This window comes from Enhydra lutris, unplaced genomic scaffold (assembly GCF_002288905.1).
Source record: "Enhydra lutris kenyoni isolate GAN:26980312 unplaced genomic scaffold, ASM228890v2 scaffoldscaffold1, whole genome shotgun sequence".
NCBI classification, from domain to species: Eukaryota; Metazoa; Chordata; class Mammalia; order Carnivora; family Mustelidae; genus Enhydra; species Enhydra lutris.
The window spans coordinates 73,984,756-74,007,592 of NW_019154085.1; the positions used below are offsets into that span (position 1 = coordinate 73,984,756).

At 37.7% G+C, this 22,837-nt stretch overlaps 1 protein-coding gene and 1 pseudogene across 1 annotated transcript in view; both read right to left on the minus strand.

The window, feature by feature from the left end:
- LOC111142610 (phosphodiesterase 11A) overlaps positions 1-22,837 on the minus strand; it is a 392,040-nt gene that overhangs the window by 314,610 nt on the left and 54,593 nt on the right. The gene's annotated exons all lie outside the window — the stretch shown is intronic.
- On the minus strand, positions 19,775-20,314 carry LOC111142626 (annotated as a pseudogene).

Genomic DNA, 22,837 nt, shown 5'->3' on the forward strand with positions numbered 1-22,837 from the left:
TTTAGTTTAGTCAGGCACGATAGCAGGATGGAAATCCAGGGCTTTGGGAAAACCCTCCTAAAACAGAAGGGATCAGCGGGGGCAGAATAATAATTGGGAGCTTTCCTGGCCTCACCAATACTGCCATTTCTAGTTCTGGGGCCCTGGGCAAGTCACCGAAGCTGTATGAGTTCCAATCTACAAATATGTAAAACTTCTGATCCCCACCTCCCCCACATACACTGTATAAACATTGTATTAGAGAAAAGAAAAAAAAAAAAAAACACACGATTTGAAAAGAAGAAGTGAAAGGATATCTACTGCAGAGGGTTGCTATCCTTGTACTGTGGTTGGACAGCCAGCTCAGTACTCAGAGTGCATAGCGGGCTGTTTGGTGAGTTGCCTGGGGCCTCGCTAATGGACGGTCTGTCTGTACAGCGATGTTTGTTGGAGCATGTGACACCGACCACGCAGTAGGGTTTTCTTGCTGCTCAGCTGACCGGTCTTCTAGAATCCAGCGACTTTTATCCCTCTGACAGCTCTATTATTCGTGCATGACTGGATATTCCCTAGATGACCATTTGATCAAACCACAGTAAAAACATTTGCTTCAATAAATACTGATCCCCTAAGTATCAGGTCTTCTTAGTCATCTTTTTATTCTCTCTGAAGCCACTGACAGTGCCTACCATCCCCAAACTCTTACCCTGACTGTTGTGACTATGGGTTAGAGTCAAAAACTTAAAAACCTACTGCTTAATGTGGAAGACTGACCAGAAGTTGATATCCAAAGTCAACAATAAGAATATCCGACAAGGAGAAATTTTAGAGGTTAAAGTCAAATATAACCTGAGATTTCTAATTCTCTATTGAGCTCATAGAAATCTAATTTGATGGCTTTAGCTTTGATATCATATGACTAATGTATAATCAGCTGTCTGTTTTGCTTAACTATTGGTCTAACTAGAATTCCTTTTTTAACTGTACCAATCCATGACACTGTTATAAATTAAATTTATTTCTTGGTTTTAGGGACCATTGAGTGGAATTAAAACACACCAGAAATAGTTATTAACCCAAAAGGCACTCATTCTGAGATTTTAAAAAACAATTCTGCTCTCAGAATGACAGGATTAGTTTCACTGATGACATTTTGGGTTTTACGTGTTAGCCCAGTTTTGAGTATCTCTGATATACACAGTTCAATGTAGGTTTATTTAGTCTTTGACAAAGACATTAGTCGGATTTTTTTAAAGAAATTCTTTTGAAGCAGAAAATTGACTCAATGTAGATTTTTCACTCTGTTACACATATTAAACTACATTGATTTGGGTGATGGAAAGAGGCGGAAAGAAATGGAGAGGTGTGGGAGAAGAGGCCAATAAGGTTATAAATTTCAAATTACAAAGAGACAAGAGAATATTATCCACCCTTTATTGTCAGAGAAATGGAGTTTTACTCATGCCCTTGAAAGCTGAGGGTGGGGTTGCCAGTGAATGCCAAGAGAAATTCTCCTTCAAATGGAGATGAGTGGTTCTAAAGGAGACATGAGAGTGGTATGAAGGTAGCTGCAGCCCTAAACAATCCAGTAAGGAAAACACACATGCGCGCGCGCGCACACACACACACACACACACACACACCCCACACTCTAGAGTTAAACTGACCTGGCTTCAAATCCCAGCTCACTCACTTACTAACTATGATCTTAGGCAAATCATTTAACCTCTCAGTAAGTTAGTATCCTCATCAGTTAGTATCTTGGGAAGTTAATAATAGATTTCTAAAGGTTATTCTTAGGTATAAATGTGACAATTCCTGCCAGTACTCAGAGGGCAATGTAGTAAGTACTAGTTCAATGGCATGATTGCATTAGTTTCCTAGGACTATTCTAACAAAGCACTACAAACTGTGTGATTTAGGACAACAGAAATGTATTATCTCACAGTTCTAGAGGCTAGAAGTCTTAAATTGAGGTGTTGGAAGGGCTATATCCCTGCGAAATCTCTAGAGGAAGGATTCTTCCTCTTCTAGTTTCTGGGAGCCCCAGACATTGTTTGGCTTATGTCAGCATTGCCCCTGATTTCACACAGCATTTTCCCTGTGTCGCTACACATAGTCTATCCTCTGGGCACGTCTGTTTCTGTGTCCCAATTTCCCGTATTTATAAGGACACCAGTCCTATTGGATTAGGGCTTACCCTAATGACCTTATTTTAAATTGATTACCTCTGTAAAGACCCAATCTCCAAATAAGGTCACATCCTTATGGTATTGGAGGTTAGGACTTCAAGTTATCATTTTGAGGAGAAGACAATCAACCCATAACAATTATTTACTAAGCTATTTTGCTAGAGATATTTTACAAGTGATATCTTGTAAAGGAAAATTGCCACAGACTATGCAGCCAGGCCTGCAAAAATATATCCTGCAGAAAAAGAACATGTACCTCTATTCTGAACCATTTGTTACTCCTGTAACAATCTCAGTTATGCTCATCACAACTGGAAGAGAATTGCTCTTCAGTGGAATTTAAATGAGTATAAATTACACACTTACTCATCAAATTGAATTCTTTTCAACCAATTTCTTTTGTTTTCTCCTTAAATGTTTTTAATGAGTAATATGGACTTTTTGTTGTGCAGTTTTCTCTGCCATAACCCTCATTCTAAGCCCATTCTCATCAAGAAAACCTAATACCCAAACACTGTATATTCATCTCTACTTCATATGCTTTACAAAATGACATATTTTTATCCAAAGCTGCAACATGCTATGAAGGTTTGATCTCCTAACACACAGTCATGGGTACACCTATAAAAGCCTTCATATTAAGTTACATAAGAAATAAAATAGGAATATTTGAGGATAAAATGAAGGCTAGTAGAAGACATAGTACGTTTATTTACTTGTTTATTTTAGAACTTATTTATTTATTTGAGAGAGAGAGAGAGAGCACATACAAGCAGGGGGAGAGGCAGAGGGAGAGAGAGAGAGAATCCCCACCCCACTCCCTGCTGAGCAAGGAGCCCAACAACACAGGGCTTAATCTCAAGACCCTGAGAGCATGACCTGAGCTGAAATCAAGAGTCGGACGCTTAACAAACTGAGCCACCCAGGTGCCCCAACACCTTTATTTTTTATGTCAGGCTGTACTGATCCACATTCGTTCAAATGTGTCAGTGACTTCCTTTAAAAGAACATGTAGCAGAGAAAAAAATATTCATACGCTAATGTGAAGAGAAGATCAAATAGAGACAAGAAATTAGTTAACTATCTTACAATTTTTTTTGTAATTTTATTTTTTTTTCAGTGTTCCAAGATTCATTGTTTATGCACCAACCCAGTACTCCATGCAATATGCGCCCTTCATAATACCCACCACCAGGCTCACCCAACCCCCCACTCCCCTCCCCTCCAACACCTTCAGCTTGTTTCTCAGAGTCCACAGCCTCTCATGGTTTGTCTCCCCCTCTGATTTCCCCCAACTCACTTCTCCTCTCCATCTCCCAATGTCCTCCATGTTATTCCTTATGCTCCACAAGTAAGGAAACCATATGATAATTGGCTCTCTCTGCTTGACTTATTTCACTCAGCATAATCTCCTCCAGTCCTGTCCATGTTGATACAAAAGTTGGGTACTCATCCTTTCTGATGGAGGCATAATATTCCATTGTATATATGGACCATATATTTTTTTAAAGATTTTATTTATTTATTTGAGACAGAGTGAGAGAGAGAAAGAGGGAGAGAGAGAGTATGAGAGGGGAGAGGGTCAGAGGGAGAAGCAGACTCCCCACAGAACAGGGAGCCCAATGCGGGACTCTATCCTAGGGCTCCAGGATCATGACCTGAGCTGAAGGCAGTTGTTTAACTAACAGAGCCACCCAGGCACCCAACTATTTTACAATTTAACAAGATGAAATTTCAGGCACCAAATGTTTTTTTCCCTCTAAAACGTACTAGCCAAATGTAACTTCTTGGTAGTGCCCCACCCCCAAAAAAGAAGAAAGAATCCAAGTGTAAACCTACCTCTATTTGTACCATGCAAGTGATCATGAAAATGAAATTACCAATCAAACCTTCATAGAGCAAATCATATTTTCCCTTTGATTCCAGCAAATAATTCAGAGATGATTTGTTTTAATTTTTAATTTGTCTTCAGCAGTAGTCAATGCTCATTATAACTATGGTTTGTGTTTACCTCAGTTTTCTCAAATAGTTAGACGAAAACAATACTATGTTCATTAAGGATACATCTGGCCTCAACTGAGGGCCTGCAGTCCTTGCTCATGGGTATAGTAATGGATCACGGCCACAAGATGGCACTATAAGCAACGGGCTATTGGAGCTTATTTTCATCAGCATCTACTCTAAAAACTCTTCCAATCTAAGTGGCTCTAAAGTAAACCGAAAACCTCTGAGACTGCAACACAGAATGAGGATGAGGAAAGATTACATAAATGGAAAGAAAGTAGTTATAATGATTACGTAGAAAACACACTCCAGGTCTTCCTCTACACCTAAGAAGCCACTTTAAAGACTCCTACTATTTTCTGTAATGAACTAGTTACTTGAAAAATGAAACATAAATTCATGAAGGTTTTATTATTTGATGGGCTAAAGAAAACTTTTTCACAGGTTCTAAGTTCCTTAGTCTTTCTTATTTTTAAATACATGGCCCCAGTGAATTTATAGTTGAAGTGCAAGACAGACCAAAAACTAAGAACTGCTGGTTCACTGGATATAACCATAGCATAAACAAGTTTAGTCATCAAATCTGTGTAATCTGATTGTTTCAGTCAACTAAACAAAGCAACTGACATTGACAGCTTAGAGAAGTGACCTTCCAGATAAAATATTCTGAAGCCGATGAGGGACTCTTAATCAGAAGGGCATGATAAAGCCAACTCCCAAAGTAGCATCAATTAGTGAAACAAATTAGCAGCATATCTTCTCTTTAATACACTGGTACTCATATTTCCTTCTTAGAAATTCTTTTACTTAGCAGCTATTCAGTTGTTGCAGGGCTTAGAGAAAAAAAGGAGTTTTTATACAAATTTGAAATGTGCCAATCACTAGAAATGATCTACTCTAATTTGAGAGTGCTGATTTTAGACTGGGGCTGAATGGAAGAGTAAAAATGATGCAGAGCAAAAATGCAAGAAATTGCTTGCTAATCTAAAAAGATTATAAGAGTAGGGCAAATGAAAAGTTAGATAGTCCATATATAAAAATCTGGAATTACTAATTTTCTTGTGAACTCAATAGCATATTGCTGCAGTATGTAAGAATGGCATAGGCACACTTTTTAAAATTTGGATATAATTAAATTATAACATTGTATTAGTGTTAGCTGTATAACATAATGGTTCCGTATTTGTATATATTACATGTACACTTTTTATAAAAGATGTTATTTATCTATTTGACAGAGAGTGAGAGAAAGAATCAGAGAGCACAAGCAGGGGAAACAGCAGAGGGGGCAGGAAAAACAGGCTCCCCACTAAGCAGGCAGCCTGATGTGGCACTCCAGCCAGAGACGCTGAGATCATGACCTAAGCCAAAGACAGACGCTTAACCAACTAAGCTACCAGGCTCTCCATTACATGGACACTTTTAATTGGGTCAAAACAAACCCAGAAAGAAAGCAAATCAAGGCTATGCCTGTGCCTCCTTCGAGCATTTTCAAATTATGGAGTTTTATTCTTAATGCTTTTATTGCTGGTTCTACATTAATTTGCACCCACTTACATGTTTCAGTCCCCAATTAAATCAAAAGTTCCTTGGCCTTAGTAATCTATCTAATTCTTATGTCCCCAAAGTCATAAAAATAATAATAAAATAAAGCTTACCATTTATTACATTCTTATGAGACTCTAGGCATTGTGATAAGTAGATACCCTTTCACATAAACCTTCCCAAAATATCCCATAAGATTAGTACTCATGCTTTCCCTGTTAAAAAAGAGGAAACAAAGGTAATTTGCCAAGTTTACACAACTATTGAGTCAAAGAGCCAAGCTTTGAATTCAAGAATACTTTACGCCAAAGCCCTGGCTTGCCTTGTAGAGCGGAGGTAGAGGCGTGATGGTTGACAGTGTGTTGCCTGAGGTCTACCTGAGTTGCCCGGCTTTATGGTCTTGGCACATTATGTAGGCATTCTGTGTCCAAATTTAGTTGTTATTAACCACCTTGCCGTTCATACAGTAGAAATTCAAAAACTCTTACTAAGAGCCTTCCAACTGCCCTCAGGTACCTCTAAACTGCACAAATAGCCCCTTTTGTGAAATACACTCCAGTTGCTCGAATAAACTAGTAAGTGTACTGGCATTTGATAAGCTGAAATTAAGTGCATATTTGGTTTTCAGGAGCTCTCCTCCATGGCTTCTGATATAGGACACTGTGTTGCGCCTATTAGCCATTCAGGCTATGGTAGTTAAGTAGTGCTTTCTTTCTTCAAAAATCTACATGTCAAGCAGGATTGGCAGCTAAATGAATAGTGTAAATGAATAGTAAGCCTTTTTGGGAAAATAATCGCTAAGAGTATTGCATTTTAACATTACTAAACCTTATTAATGGATTGCCACGGTTTATTCCCAAACCAGTTTATGCTACATGGCTAAGAAGAGAGAAAGGAATGGGAGTGTATTAATTTGGTGGTAGGAGCTTGACTCCGCAGGTCCCTGAATGTCTCAACGTGGAAGATGCTGCAGACATATCCAGGGCATGGTGCAAGTTTGGGGCCCGGGAACCTATACTCCTGCATCTACCTGCTCCCACTAGCTGTGTTTGCTTACCACATGCCAGTTGTATTTGTTCCCAAACCTGGCTGGGTCAGTTGCACTTATTGTTAAGTTCAAATATGCTTTTTATAGCATAAGCCAAAAAAAACAAGAAAAAATAATTATTTTATTTTTTCTAGGAAAATTAAGTGAAAAGCCAAAGAGTTTGATAAAATTGTGTCATCAATAAAAGCTCTCAAGTTACATGTGGGTAAAATATCTGTAAAATAGCTGTAAAAAAATCGGAGAAAAATCATAAAAGCCTATAAGGATTCTTGATTTCTTTAGGTTTCTTCACAAGTTCCTCTTACCTCTAGCTCCATTTTAAATCAAACCAAGTGAGCAATCATAGATTACACGTTATGGGTGTTGTTTAAATAAGGAAAACAAAGTGTTCCTCTAGTTAGTGGGTCCACAAAGGAAACACGTACCCAACAAGATGAGATTACCAAATGAATGTTCATTAATATTTTAAATTAAAACAAAATGTTTAAGAGGCAAAGGATTATTTCAGTGAATTTGGGGCTTAACTAACCAGTCCTGATCATATCAGATAAGAAGCCTTCTTACATATGATTGTGATCCTATTTTTTATCTTATCTAGTACAGTCATATCTTTTAGATTATACAGAATATTCAATAACTTTAAATTAACATTATTTTACTGAAAGAACTATAGTTTGATAACTGATCTAAATCTTGGAAATTAACATGTTAACTCTGAAAGCTGAATATAATACTTAGCGTCTAATTTTTTCAACAAACATTCCTAAAGCTACGTCCTTCTGAGTGTTTACAAACAAAGGCAGATCTACCCATTGATATCTGTGTACATTGTAAAATTTCAAGGATTCCATGAAGACCTCTGTCCGCTAGGCTTACAGATGTCTCCAGTGCTATAGTGCATACTGTTTTCTTTATTGCTTTCTGACAGCAGATTTTTCTACAGTGAGTACCAAGGACACAAAAGCCACTAACCCTCATGGGGAAGAAGAGGGGAAAGGACAAAGAACAAGGGCCTCAAAAAGTGTCAATTATATACTCCAAGTTTCATCATCTTCCCTAATGCCTAATAAAGTCAAGTATTTTCCCAAGTATTCCACATCACAGAACTTACAGAATCAGTACTCTGAGGAATACCCAGTAATGAACTATTTACTGTTCAAACCAAATTTTCCCTATCTCCAAGTGCAATGATACAGAGCAAACTGGGTAATCACATAAAACAGAGATGTTATATACAAAGATGTCTAATACAGTGAACTGCTCTGTTAAGTGTTGGTTTCACGTCCCTGCAGGAGCTATTGTTCTCATCAGAAATAAGCAGATGTTTTATTTGACTGATAGATGAACAGAAAATGGAGGGGGAAAGAAAGAAGATAGACTGTTGTCTCTAGAATTATTTTGTTTGGAAATAAATATTCTATGTGTAACTATTGCATTTAAAAGATAAGGTCTACTTATAGAAATTTAGAAGAACTTTCTCTGTTGTGTTTTAACTTTTATCATTTATTATATGTTTTTATTTTTTCCTTAATACTTTGTGTTATTGCAAAAAGAATCAGACAATACTTTCACTAGCTTTTCAATGGCTCTAGAATATTCCCTCAGAGTAGTTAATGCTTTTTCCTCCATTGTCACAGTCCATCCATTGAAAGCTGAGCAGCTGTGCAAAACTAGTCACTAGTGAGAAGTGTAAGTACAAACATAATTTCTAGTGAATTAAACATGAGAAGTTACTGGGTGCCACCACTGCCACACACCAGATCTTGCGAGAAATTTTCTCATCTCTTTAAGTTCTGTGAGAATCTTTACTCTAAAGCTCTAACTAATTAAAGCAAATCAGGTCTGGAGACATAAATAAAACATTGATTTTGAGCCTTCTATGATTATCCCAGGAATTTGAGAACGTCACCTCTACCCAAACTGGGCCTTCAGGAGTCACCTCGCAATGCCTCCATGGATCTACTTGACTCCGAGGCTGGCACAAATAAGAAACTCTTGGATCTACCCAGTGAAACTTCTCAGAAAAAGGAGTTTGCTACTAAATAAAGGAGTGTAAGCTCTTATCATTCACCTTGCAATTCAGTGGTTTCCTTAAAGTTAATTTTCTGAGATGCCATCCAAAAAATTTATCCATTCCATTATTGCTTTTAAACCCTGTAGATTGAAAGCAAGTCCCTCTCTCTCTGGATTTCTAGACCAATGAGCTGGGCCAGCTTCCCAGGCATTCAACCCGTGAAGTCACAGAGCACCCCATGCTTAGAAGAGTCCTGAGCTTGGTTTAACACTCCCTACTGTCACAGGCTTAAAATTCTTAATACTTCTTTTTTTTTTTTTAATTTTAAAGATTTTATTTATTTATTTGACAGAGAGAGAGAGAGAGAGAGAGAGAGAGGAAACACAAGCAGGGCGAGTGGGAGAGGGAGAAGTAGGCTTCCCGCTGAGCAGGGAGCCCAATGCAGGACTCAATCCCAAGACCCTGTGATCATGACCTGAGACGAAGACAGATGCTTAACGACTGAGCCACCCAGGTGCCCCTAAAAATTCTTAATACTTTTTAAACTATGGGTCTAGCATTTTCATTCTGCACTGGGCTCTACAAATGCTATTGTTGGTCTTGCCACAGAGTCTGAACTGTCTAGGCCTATTTCCATGTGGGAGCCCATGCTCTCTTAATGTCTATGGCTCTGGGAGTAAGACAAGAATTAATGCTGGAAGTCAAAAGGGTAAGTCAAGCGAGGTTCACAGAGAGCAGCTGTGGAGAAAGCTATTCTTACAACAAATGAGTGGGCGAGAGATATATTGAAGTTAGAGTCTCTGATATCTTCTTGAGGTCTCCGGTAGCCCTGTTATTTTTCCCTTGCTCAAAACTAACCAAAGTCTTCCAGATACACCCAGGATAGTGTGTTCCTGTACATAAAAACACACCACTTATGCTTATAAAATTTCAGTATGATAGAGAGGATGGGGAAATAGGCTTTCCTGCTGAACTTTGGTGAGCTCAGAGTCTGATTCGGTTGTTTTCTGCAACATGCTATTAAATGGCTCTCAGTATCCATCAGACAGTCTAACGCAATCAATAGCTTTAGCACTTCTATTACATCAGAAAATACAGAAGAAGGACAAATGAAGCAATTCACTTTGCTTCAAGAAAGATACTAGAGATGTGGAATGCTGTTTCCTAAAGCCGTTATCAATCCTGGATGTGGTTATGAGAAAAAGCTATTAGTCATAGCACAGAATGAATGAAGTTCAGAGGTATACTCCACCCAAAGTGAAATCTCCCTATCACACCCCAAGGTAAGCTATAAATAAGAAAGGAAATGAAAGCTCATTTCCTCTGTAAAACAGGATTTTTGTTTTTCTCCTGTGTGTTCCTTCATGCACACATCAGGGATTTCTGCCATTTACACGGTGGGGAAATGGATCCACTAACTGACCCACTACAGCCCAAATCCCAATAGTAGTACTGATGCATTAACAACATTCTTCATTATGTTGACAAATTTCCCCACCTCGAGAGAGCACTTTCCTGGTTGGCAGATCACACAATGTTTTATCTCTTTGAATAGTGTTATTTGTCACTGCCCCTGTTCTGAAATTCCTTCAACCTGAGACCTAGGAGCATCTGTCTCAGTACTACGAGTCACTAGGATATTCCAGCCCCATCCCATGCCAGAAAGATGGTGGATCAATGACACATTCTGGTCAAGACTGAATGTAGTCAGAAACTACTGCCACATCCAAGCAGCATTCAGCCCTTATATTTCCCAAAATCTACAAGGAAAAAAGAGCCGTAAAGAACGTCCAGCTCATCGCCTCATCTGGCAATAAGACTTCTATTCATATCCTAATATTTCCCATCAGTTGTCTCAAATCCTTTATGGAACAAGATGGAGAAGAAGAGAGGGAAGAGAGAGAGAAAATGTCAACTGTGTGACATTTTGTTCCAACCTAAAAAGTACACTACTACCGTTTAAGCTTTGAAAGTTTGTGTTTATATATTATATTTATAAGCAAAACAGACATTCTTTCTCTGGTAAACTTCATCCCATCACCAATGGAGATAGGTGAAGATGCGGGTAACTTAATGTAGTACAAACTACTTATGGTTAGTAACCATGCACTCACCTCAGAAGGAAACATGAATTATTCCAATCAAATAACAGTTAATGAGAATTCACTTGTGTCTTGAGTTTTCTGCATCTCAGATGTTGCAATTCCACCTTTAAAGTCACAATGGCGACACTTTTCCCTTTGAAATCATGTGGTTTCAATCAACAACAAAACTTATGGTTTTTACTGTAGAAATTTAGAGCAGTGATTTTCAGAGTTATAAGTTTCTGACAAGATAGTTTGAAAAAATATTTAGAACATAACACAGCTTTATATTTGGAAATGAAAATACATGTATTGTTTCCATAAAACAAACTGTAGAAAGGGTCATTCAGTAATATCTTCTTGGTCAATCAAGACAGGACTCTTGTAGATTCTTATGAGGGAATGAATTTTCAAGTGCTGCAAAACATCTACTTAAAAGAAAAGCATTATCTTCTTCCTGTAAGTTTCCTGAGTTTCCTTTTCAATTGAGTAAGGTATTAGATATGTGGGAGAAGGACATCTGGGCCATAATAAAATCTCTTATTGTCAGCTTCAGACTGCTCAAGAGATCCTAATTAAATTTCTAACTCTTCTGTAAATAGCACATTACACTTAGAGTAAAACTTATTTTTAATAATGCTTTTGGGGAGTATCTGATAACACTGTGGAGACTTCCCAGTTATAATAGACTAAACAATATTTTACTGCTTTTTCCCTAAATTTAAAATAATATGCCTAAATAATCTTCATAAAAATAGTAGAGTTAGAACTAACTGGCTGGCTCAGTCGGTAGAGTGCTTGACTCCTGATCTCAGGGTTGTGAGTTTGAGCACCACACTGGGTGTAGAGATTACTTAAAAATAAAATCTTCAGAAAATAATATGAAAAAGCTATAGATTGATCTTATTTATCAAGTGGGAACCAAACCCAGCAATATATCAAAACAATACACCACCAAACAAGATTCATTTCAGAAATAAAAGCAATACAGACCCAAAGTTTACAAGTTTCCAAACACCATATAAATTAATAAAGTGGAAAGTAAAAATTGCCCAGAATTGGGATGGGGGCTAAAGGTAGGACAAGGTTACAGGGTGTCTTAACGACTTTAATTCTGACAAAATGCCTGCATCAAAAACACTTGAAACACATGTTTTATGTAGTGAGATGAAAAAGAGAAGCTACTAAAATATTCCTGCCACTCATACTATTTGTCTTTCCAATAAACCTGTGCCTCCTACTTACTCAAAACACATTTTCACCAATATTTTCTATTTCTTAGAGTTGTTAAGAGTACACTCCATATAGTTTTACTCCAGAGTTTTATTTTCTCTTAAATACATTGTGTTAACTATCAAAAATCAATGATCACAGTAGATAGTTAAATAGTTGTAACCCCTTTTAAGGTTCTTAAGCCAAGTAGACTGCTGGTTTGCATACCAGTTTTTTGAAGATTCCTCAGTTTGATATAATATAACATTGCTCTATCCAAATATCAGCTTGAGAGTGTCAAAACTATGCCAGTCTAGAATCTCACCGAGTATTTTGACATGATTCCAGCATGACTGAGATTGTCAAAGAACATGACGATATGTACTTTACTTCAATACTGGCTGGAGAACAGAAATTCTTTTTTTTTTTTTTTGTCTCCTTTTTTTTTTTTTCATTCTCAGCTCTTACTGCTGAAATATATAGATGATTTTCCACAAATCCTTTTCACTGTGGAAGAAGAAACACTGTAGACTCCTACATCTGTGAGAAGACAGACAAAGAGCACTTGGGAGACATTACACGACTGACGTACTAATTGCTTCTGGGGACATTCTTTAATCAGGATTTTCCTACCCATAAAATGAGGTTCCCCATGTGGTGTTGCTCACCAGAGTACCAGAGGTGAATGGGACCGTCACTATGGTCTGACCTTCTGTCCATTGGCAGCCGAACATGAGCATGGCACAGAGTAAAGCCCAGGATTGATTGGAGTTTGAAGATACAGATTCAACTCTTAGCTCTGTCATTTTCTAACTGTGTAACCTGGGGCAAATAATTTTAAGTCTCTGAACTTCTCTCTCTCTCTATTTAGTTGTAAAATGAAAGTTTGAAGAAAATAATTTCCCAAATGTCTTTGTTTTCTATGATTTTCACACATTCAGAGCAGATGTTTCTTAATTTTCCATGAGGATTTATCAGGTAAGAGATAAAATTCTTATGTTGACTTTATCTCTTTAACAACTCATTGTTCATCATACATGAAGAACTGTGACTGCATTGTTATGATCTTCAATTTCCCACTGATTAGTTAGCTGTACACTGTGGTATAGTAAATGGCATAATTTCTACAATTAACCCAAAGGGTACTCTTTACTCTGAGCTCTCCTCCTTCTAGTCGGAATAGTCAATGCACTGTTTACAAAAAAATGACAAGCCAGGCAGGAGAGGAAAGCACACTGACATCCCAATTCCACTATTAATTTCTTGCTAGATGAGACAGACTAGAGTTATCTCATCTGTAATAAAAAATCTAACAACTGTCTTACCTATCTCATAAGAATATTGACAGAATCATATGGGTTAAATATATATGAAGATTAAAGCCTCTGCAAATGTAAATTCTGCTGTAATTATAATGATTGATGTTGCCAATAACTTCTAAGATGGTAAATGGAATGAACTGGCATGTATCCTGCCATCTTCCAGCTGACTGTCTTGCCAGATATAGTACCAGACCACAAGTCTATCTGTTGGACAAGCTCCCTGCCTTTAGTGCCCATAACAAGTTCAGTACAAACATTTTACATCATTGAACCATGAAGAGCAGAGAGTATTTTTCCAAAGTATTTTTCTGGGAATAATTGTGAAGGATCATCTTCCAGGTGAATGGCTGTGACCTTGTACTTCCAACACAAATAGAACTATGTTTTCTATACTGGTCCTAGTGAAGATGTAATTTCAAGGAGAATGGCTTACTACTATGTGCATAGCAGGGGGAACAATAACCCTTGCTTAACCCAATGATCTGTGCATAATCTTCCCCCTGGCAACAATCTGAAGACAAGAAATGAAGAAACAGTTTGGTTTCCAGTTTTCTTCTACTTAAGAAATCCATGCTGCAAACCAGAGGTTTGCCATAATTTTTACAGTTTTGCTTTCATCTGGATGGGTCTTCAAAGCTAAAGCAATGGAAACGCCCATGACAATAAACCACAAGTATTGAACTAAATCTTAAAACGGTGGACATTCTGGATCTAGAATAAAATGAATTTATAGTCAGTCTTAAAGAGACAGTAATTCCCATCACCTTATCTCAGAAGTTAAAAGAATAGTTAACAGCAAACTCCCATGGTCTCATGACTATCCAAATCATGAATGTATCATGTCAAATTGCTAAGTTGAGGGTTTAAAATAAATCTAGAGCCAAACACAAAAAGGAGCAATGGACACTTAAAGATTCATCCAAGGACTGTGATTCTCTGTCTTCATGACGGGGGAAATAATTCACAGCTTATTCTAAAGGCTTATTTTGGGTTTGGAAATAGAAAGTTGGACAAAATACCTAGAACAAATTTCAGTTACACTCAACCACAAGCACTACTGAGAAATCATGACAAACAAAATTGATGTCAGTAATTAAAGGATTTGCAAGATTAATTAGAAACACATTGGTTTTTTGGTTTTTTTTTGTTGTTGTTGTTTTTGTTTTTTGTTTTTTGGTTTGTTTTTTTTAAGAGACAGAAAGAAAACAGATATGGATAGGTTTGGGAAATGAAGTAAACCAAATAGTCAAGCACTGAAGATGGAGTGACGACTTTCCAGATGCCATGGTGGACATAATTACCCAGTGCTACAAACTAGGTGGCAGCCTTAAAGAAAAGGTATTGATTTTCCAGTCACTTATATGCTATAGAAAGCGACTCTTCCAAAACACCGAACACACTTTTCAGATAGACAAGCATGTTCCAGCCTTCTCATAGTCTCAATTAATTCTGAAGAATCATTTTAAATTCTCTCCAGTGAGAGAGTTTTGTTACTGCATTTAGTTTCATTTAAGTCCCTTTCAAAGAACAGTGTCTGATAGACTTGCAGAGCACCTCTGGGCAGCTCTAACTTACATAACCTCATTTTTCAAAAGTGCTCATTACTCTCTCCCCCTCTTAACATGCTCTCACTCCAGCTCAGGGCCTCCCCAGGGGGAACTTTGCTGCCTGCTTTGGTAATATAGTAGTGCCTACCTTTGAGACTTTTTCTCATTTCTAAATGGAGTGTGCAGAATATGAAAGTGGGGGGAGACAATGCTCCTATTGTTGCTGACTGGCAATGGAATCAGAATCTGCCAGTGCAAATAACCTACAATCATATCTAGCCAGGATATTATCCAGGGCACATGTGGGAGAAATAAAAGGAAATAATGGAAAATGACAAAAAGAAATGGCTTCATTTCTACCTCTGATACAGAAAAAAAAAAAAAAAGGAAAAGAAAAAAATAAATATCCAAGTATATTTTTTAAAAAATACATTATTTAAAATAAAAATTACAAAATATGCTACCAAGTCATCTTATATTCTATTTGAGTTCTCCAAGAATATAATGTAGCTTCATTTAAATCGCATACTCCATAATTCTGCTAAACAGAAAAAAACAATAGCCCTCTAAGCTAGAGGTAATTCAGTGGAACACCTCACTTCTCTGCTCAGTGAAATTGAACACTATTTGCAAATTCTGACTTGCAAAAAGCAAAAGAAAGCTACAGTCAGACTTATCCTCACCTCCTTTTCATCCTCAAGGAGAAAAAAATACATTAAAAACCATAAATGTAGAATGTTTTATTTGTCAGTGAAACACGAAAATGGAATAAAAGGAAAATATGAAATCATCTACTTAATAGTTATACATATATGAAGCCGTCATTATTTTTTAATAATTCCTAACTCTTTAGCCTGTGTTTTTATTTTTCTTACAGACATAAAACTCAAACTTGGTTACAGATATTTATAAAAGGCCAAAATGCCTCCAGCAATGTAATTTAGAAATTACATTTTACTCAGTCATACATTCTCCCTGAAATTTATTAAATATGCAGAATCTCACATTTTCTTTAACCAACCATGCATGTACATCAGGAGTATTCATGAGTCTCCAAAGCGAAGATGACGTAATAGGAAAATAACAAACGTCTGTCAAGCATTCCAACATGCCATAACAAGATGGGCAGGCAGAGACAACGCCCACATCTGTCATTTACAAACCAAGTGATCCTGGACACATTATTAAAATCTCTCACATCTAGTTTTCCCATCCATAATGGATGATAATAATTACACACAGGGTTTTTGGAGATTAAATGAGATAATGAATGCAGAACACTTGTCACAGAGTAAACAATAAGTGGTTTTCTTTATTCTTGTTTTCTTTCTAAGGAAAAAAAAAAATCATGGAGAGATACTCCATGCTCTTTTACGTCTAAAATTTACTTTTCCTTTAGCAAAGTTAATGTGAAATTAGGTGTGCCCATGGAGCGGGGCAGGTCTAATATGGCACTGAGGAACAGACAGTTGTCCTATCAAGAATTCGCCCTCCAGGCATAATCAAAAAACCATACTCCAAATGTGGCTATTACAAGTGCTCCAGAGAGTTTTGCCTGCCATTAATAGCACAGTGCTTTGCCAATGTTAAAAATGGACTTTCACTGGTGAAATTAATAGCTTATTAATCAGTACAATGGATATTAGATATGGATGGTAATTACTGAAATTAGTGGTATGCAGGGTATGTGCATTGGTAATAATAGTCTAGAGACATCCCCCCAACCCTTGTATTAATAAGGTATAAAAATCTAGCAAGTTCCAAATGTGTATCCATAGGGATGGAGCCTGAGGCTATCCAATCCTGCCATTTGGTCAAAGGATTCTGGTTGTCTGATGTCCACCACAAGAGCAACAAGATTCTGCTTCTGAGAGTCTGTTTCTGAGATTCTGAGATACCGAGATATTCTGAGATTCTGAGATATTCAGGTGTTTTGACCACCTAACATTAAGAGAACTTAGACTTCATGAAGCTTATTGAATAGTGTCTGAACTATTTGACCTGACTTGCCAATAAGTTTTTGTTTGAATAACTGTCTTTATAAGCAGCAGAATTTGGTCTGAGATCACCTTTCATTAAAATCAAGTAGGGGGGCACCTGGGTGGCTCAGTTGGTTAAGCAACTGCCTTCAGCTCAGGTCATGATCCTGGAGTCCCAGGATCAAGTCCTGCATCTGGCTCCCTGCTCAGTAGGAAATCTGCTTCTCCCTCTGACCTCTCCCCTCTCATTCGCTCTCTCTCTCAAATAAATAAGCAAAATCTTTTTTTAAAAAAATCAAGTAGGAAAGTTATAGGATATGGAGTAGTCAACTCCTACTTACTGCAAACTTCTTGGCAATCATCATGATGTACCCAGGTGGTATTATGAACAACCTAACAATTGTGTGTGGCCCAACTGGCTTAGGTCAGTTTGTTTCAGGCTAGTCTTTTTTACTTTTTCTCCTTTTTAAGATTTATGTATTTATTTTAAAGAGAGAGAGAATGTGTGTGTGTGAGTGGGGGTAGGGGCAGAGGGAGAGCATCTCCAAGCAGACTCCCCTCTGAGTGCAGAGCCCCAAGCAGGGCTTGATTTCACAACCCATGAGATAATGACCTGAACTGAAACCAAGAGTTGGACATTTAACCAACTGAGCCACCCAGGTGCCCTAGTCTTTTCTCGAATCAAAAAAAATATATTAACTTAGATCAATAGTTAATTCATTCCTTATGGAATGCATACACACACAGGATAAATCAAAGGAGTGGAAATAAAGTGAAATTAGAAATCAAAAGAACACAATTTTTAAAAATTTTAATATTGAAGCTGGTAAAGTTTCAGTGAGTTGATATATGGCTATTAGCATCATAAAGTAACACCATTTTCTGGAGAGGAAAATAGGTCAAATTTATCATGAGCCATAAAAATAAATGTTCCACCTATAACCACATGAAAGGATGTTGACATCATTAACTCTCAGGATAAGGCAAATCAAAACAGCTGTGAAATACCCCTCTGTACCCACTAGGATGACTATAATCAAAAAGACTGATAATAACAAGTATTGGCAAGGATAGGGAGAAATTAAAACACTCATACATGGCTGGTGGAAATGGAAAATAGTGCAGCCATTTTGGAAAACTATCTGGTGGTTCCCCAAAAGGTTAAACATTAGAGCTACCATATGACCCAGCAATTCCACTCCTAGCTACATATCCAAGAAGAATGAAAATTGGTGGCGGGAGGGATATTGGGGAGAGTATGTGCTATGGGGAGTGCTAAGAATTGTGTAAGACTGATGATTCACAGACCTGTACCCCTGAAGCAAATAATACATTATTTGTTAATTTTAAAAAAATGAAAATCTGTATGTGAATGTTCACAGTAGCATTATTCATAATAGTCAAGAAGTAGAAGCAACCCAAATGTCCATCAACTGAGGAGGAATGGGTAAATAAAATGTGGTGTATCCATATAATGGAATAATATTCAGCCAACAAAAGAAATGAAGAAGCACTGATACATGCTGCAACATGGGTGAATCTTGGAAACATTATGCTAAGTGAAAGAAGCCTGTCACTGAAGACCATGTATTGTATTATTCCATTTTTACAAATTGCCCAAATAGGCAAATCCATAAAGAGAGGAAGTACATTGGTGGTTGCCTAAAACTGAGAGGGCTGGGGGCAAATGAGAATGACTGCTAATGGGTATGGGGTTTCTTTTGGGGTTGAGAATTTTCTCAGATTGAGTACAGTTATAGGTACACGTCTCTACAAGTAATCCTAAAAACCACTGAATTGTATGCTTTAAATAAAAGCATTGTATGGCATGTAATTATACTACAACATGGCCGTTGTAAAAATTAGTAATGTTCAATCTCTTTGACCCAGTAACCCTAAGCATCAGTTTGAACCATAGAAAATTACCAGTATTTTTGACCTACAAAACAGCAACTTAATATAGCCATCCTAGAAGGAATCCAAGGTTTATTTATAAAGAAGTTCATTCATTATAAATTTATTAGGACATGATTTTTTAAAGATTTATTTATTTTAGAGAGAGAGAAAGCCCACATGAGCAGGCACAGAAGCAGAGGGAGAGGGAGAGAGGGAACCCTCTTAAGTGTGGAGTGTTAAGTGTGGAGCCCACAAGGGGCTCGATCCTAAGACCCTAAGATCATGGCCTGAGCTGAAATCAAGAGCAGACCACTCAACCAACTGAGCCACCCAGGAGCCCAGAACATGATTTTGGAAAAAACCTAAATGCTGAGAGATAAAAAAAAAAGATTAAATGAACTTCTATATAATTACATGGTAGAACATAATGCAAACACATAAGCAAAAAAATTAAATATAAGGAAATACACCAAGAATATTAACAGAATTATTTCTGAAAGTGAGGATTATGGGTGATTTTAGTTTTCCCTTTATTTTTGTACTTTGCAAATTTTCTATAATAGACTTGCATTACTCTTATAATTTGAAAATAATCTTTCACAAAAGGAAAGGAAAATAAAACAAGAAAAACTAAGATGTCTAACTCAAAGATAGCCAAATGTACTTGGAATTCTACTAAATTTCACTTTAAATCAAAAAAGAATTTGACTTAAGTTTTCAAAATTCATATTCAAGTATTTCAGCCTCTAAGGTGAAAAGAAGAAACCCTGCTGTTTTTTTTCAGACAATAACACTAAACTAGTTATTCCAAGACTAGTCTTAATCTGTCTTAATTTGAAAGCTTTGCTAACCAAGAATCCACAACACCCTGTTCTAATTCTTTAGAAATAATTCTTACTGCTGTCAAGTGCTTTTTTATTTCTTTTTATTTCTTTTCTTTTTTTTTTTTTTTTGTTTTGAACCTTTAATGGGAAAAAGAAATATATCGAGCTCAAGAACACTGTGTTTCGTGTGTCACTGGGTCAAGGTTTGGGGATACAAGACAGACCTAACAAACATATTATACATAAAACCATTCGTGGTTACAGACTGAAAAACTAGTGCCTGGCGCGGTTAAGTCTCGGTTTCCTCATCACTCAGCAGCATGTTAGGGATTCCGCGACTGATGGGGAACAGACGTCCAGACTCTGGGCACTGCAAAGTGCCCTCCAGCACATCCACCTCCAGCAGCACGTGGTGCATCTGCCTCAGGAATTTCTCATCATGCTCATACCCTTCAATCGGGCCCCTTGGGCACCTGGACCAGATGCAAGGTATCCGCCGCCTCCAGAAGCGCCGCCCACTCCACCTCGGGTATCTTACGCGCCACGAAGTCGGGGTTGAACTCCACCCGGTTGATGCGGACCTCGCTGGCCTGGAGGCGCAGTGGGAAGCCACGGGACCCCACCCCCCGCACATGCGAGCTCAGCAGGTTGTGGGTGAGCAGCTTCATGGTGCCGCAACGCCTGCTTTTTTATTTCTGATCTGCAATTGCCTATCATCCTCCCTTGTCCAAGCTATGTATAAATCAGAGATAGAGTTTATATGACAGTTTTTTGTCATTTTGCACTTTTAGAAGTGATGTGACTAATAAGAGTACTTCATGTCCTGCCAGCTAGTAAAAGCCATAGATGTATCATTGGTCCCTGAAAATCAGAATGTACTGAACTCCTCTCAGCGCCTGACCTTTCCTTCCCAGATGCCCCAGAGTCCTGTCCATCCAGTCTACATCTCCACAGCCTGGCCGTGTCAGGTTTAAGGTCATCAAGTCTCTTAACACCCCCAGTTCAGTTGATGGTAGTTTGATACCATAATGCTAGTGTGATACTCATGAGAAGATATAGCCCAAAGACCCTTGAGGTAAGCGCAATAAAAAGACAACACTTTCTTGTACTTCAAGTTTAGCACCTAAGGCAGCGTAGAGGGACACACACTTTAAGTGAACACCTGGAGTTCAGAGAAAAACAGAAAGAGATTCAATTGAAGAGTCCATCACAATTTATCATAGTTATTTGAGAAGGAGCTCTGGATCAAATCTTGCTCCCTAGTAAAAGATGCTATTTTATGGTGAGCCCTTTTGATATTACCTAGCCTTAATAAAGCACACTCATATAAGTAGAAGCTACAGAAAAAAATTGTTGAATTATCTAATTTATAAAAATTGTACATCTAATCACTACTTCAAGTTATGTTATATACTTAGATATTTACTTCATTGATTGTCTGTTTTTACCACAAGAATTAAACTCGGAGAGGAGGAATTTTTGTCTTTCTTATTCATGAGTTTAACTCCAGTACTGGAAACCGTGCCTCAAACATAGTGTCTGTTGAGTAGAAGCTCAGTCAGTAGTGAGTGAGTGGTTCCTCCACACAATGGAACACTATTCAGCTGCTAAAAATGATGTTCAGATTGATGATCACTCAAAATCCTCTCCATTCTGCATTGGAACAGTTACTACCATGTAAATTATTTAGTTCATTTATTTTATGTTTCTGCTCTTTCATGTTCTTGCTAAATGCAAACTACCCTCCAAGGTTTTGCAAAGTACATGGAAAGACATAGAAAGAAAGATGCTGCATCTAAGCACTTATCATTTCCTTGGTAACTCTTAGAAATACGAAAAAGAGAAACTAAGAAAGCAGGAAATTACAAATGCCAGCATTACCAGCCATCTGATGACATCAGAATTTCTGCAAGGGGCCTGCAAACTTAGATGCATACCAAGTGTTATTTGCATCTGAGATATAAAATGCACCCGGTAGGAACTGCCCTTCATTTTGTCAATTGTTGTATTGCTGATATTTTTTTAACTGCCTGATTATTTGGTCACTATATATTTTCTAAATTGTTAGTCAAAATCCAGCTGCAATCATTAGGGACATGTGAAAAAATGTTACACTATAAAATACTAGAACCACTATTAAGAACAAACAATAATCACTTTTGGAATAGTGTCTTCTTACATCTGACATGTCAGACTTGGACTTAAACCCTTGAAAAGGATAAAGATGAAGAGACTTTTGTGCAGTTAGATATGGATATAAGTCAAGCACAAGACCAAATATGGAACAAAGTGACCATTTTTTGTCGAATGTGAACCCCTAAGATGGTCCCAACAGGTAGACCTGCTTTCTTACCCTGAAGTTAGACTGCCTAAGGAAGAGGCAGAGAATAGAGCTAAAAGTCCACAACGATAACATGAGTTCTGACAAGGCCTGTGTTGGTAATGGTTTTCCTGTAGATCTTGTTTGTTTCTGAACCTCTCAGTAAGATATAATCCAGGGAATACAAAGAATATGAGCAAATGAGTCTCTGAAGCTCTTGTAGTTTCACAGTGATCATATGGGACCTGAGTAATAGCTCTTAAAAGGCAAATAGTGCAGTGACTAGCCAACTTAAATGCAGATAAAGTATTGTGATCAAAGAGTTAGGAGATTTCATCCAGAATTTTCTAGGACTGAATTTTATTGATCAAGTATAACTTGAAATCAAGAGCCTTCTGCAAGGACTTCTAAAACTTTTTTGCTAAACACTGATGATGATGATGATGATGATGATGATTAGAGAGAGGGGGAGAGAGAGATCATGGAGAGAGGGGCAAAGGGAGAGGGAGAGAGAGAATCTCAAGCAGATTCCCCACCGAGCACAAGCCTGACATGGGGCTCAATTTCACAACCCTGAGATCATGACCTGAGCCAAAAACCAAGAGTCAGATGCTTAACCAAATGAGCCACCCAGGGACCCCTAAACACTGATTTTTAATTATAATTTCATTGCCACCTGATCCTAACTTAATTGGAATATAGGTAGAAAAGGGGTAAAATGAGATAAGAACAAAAAAGCCACTTTTTTTTTAAGATTTTATTTATTTATTTGACAGACAGAGATCACAAGTAGACAGAGAGGCAGGAAGAGAGAGAGAGGGAAGCAGGCTCCCTGCTGAGCAGAGAGCCCGATGCGGGGCTCGATCCCAGG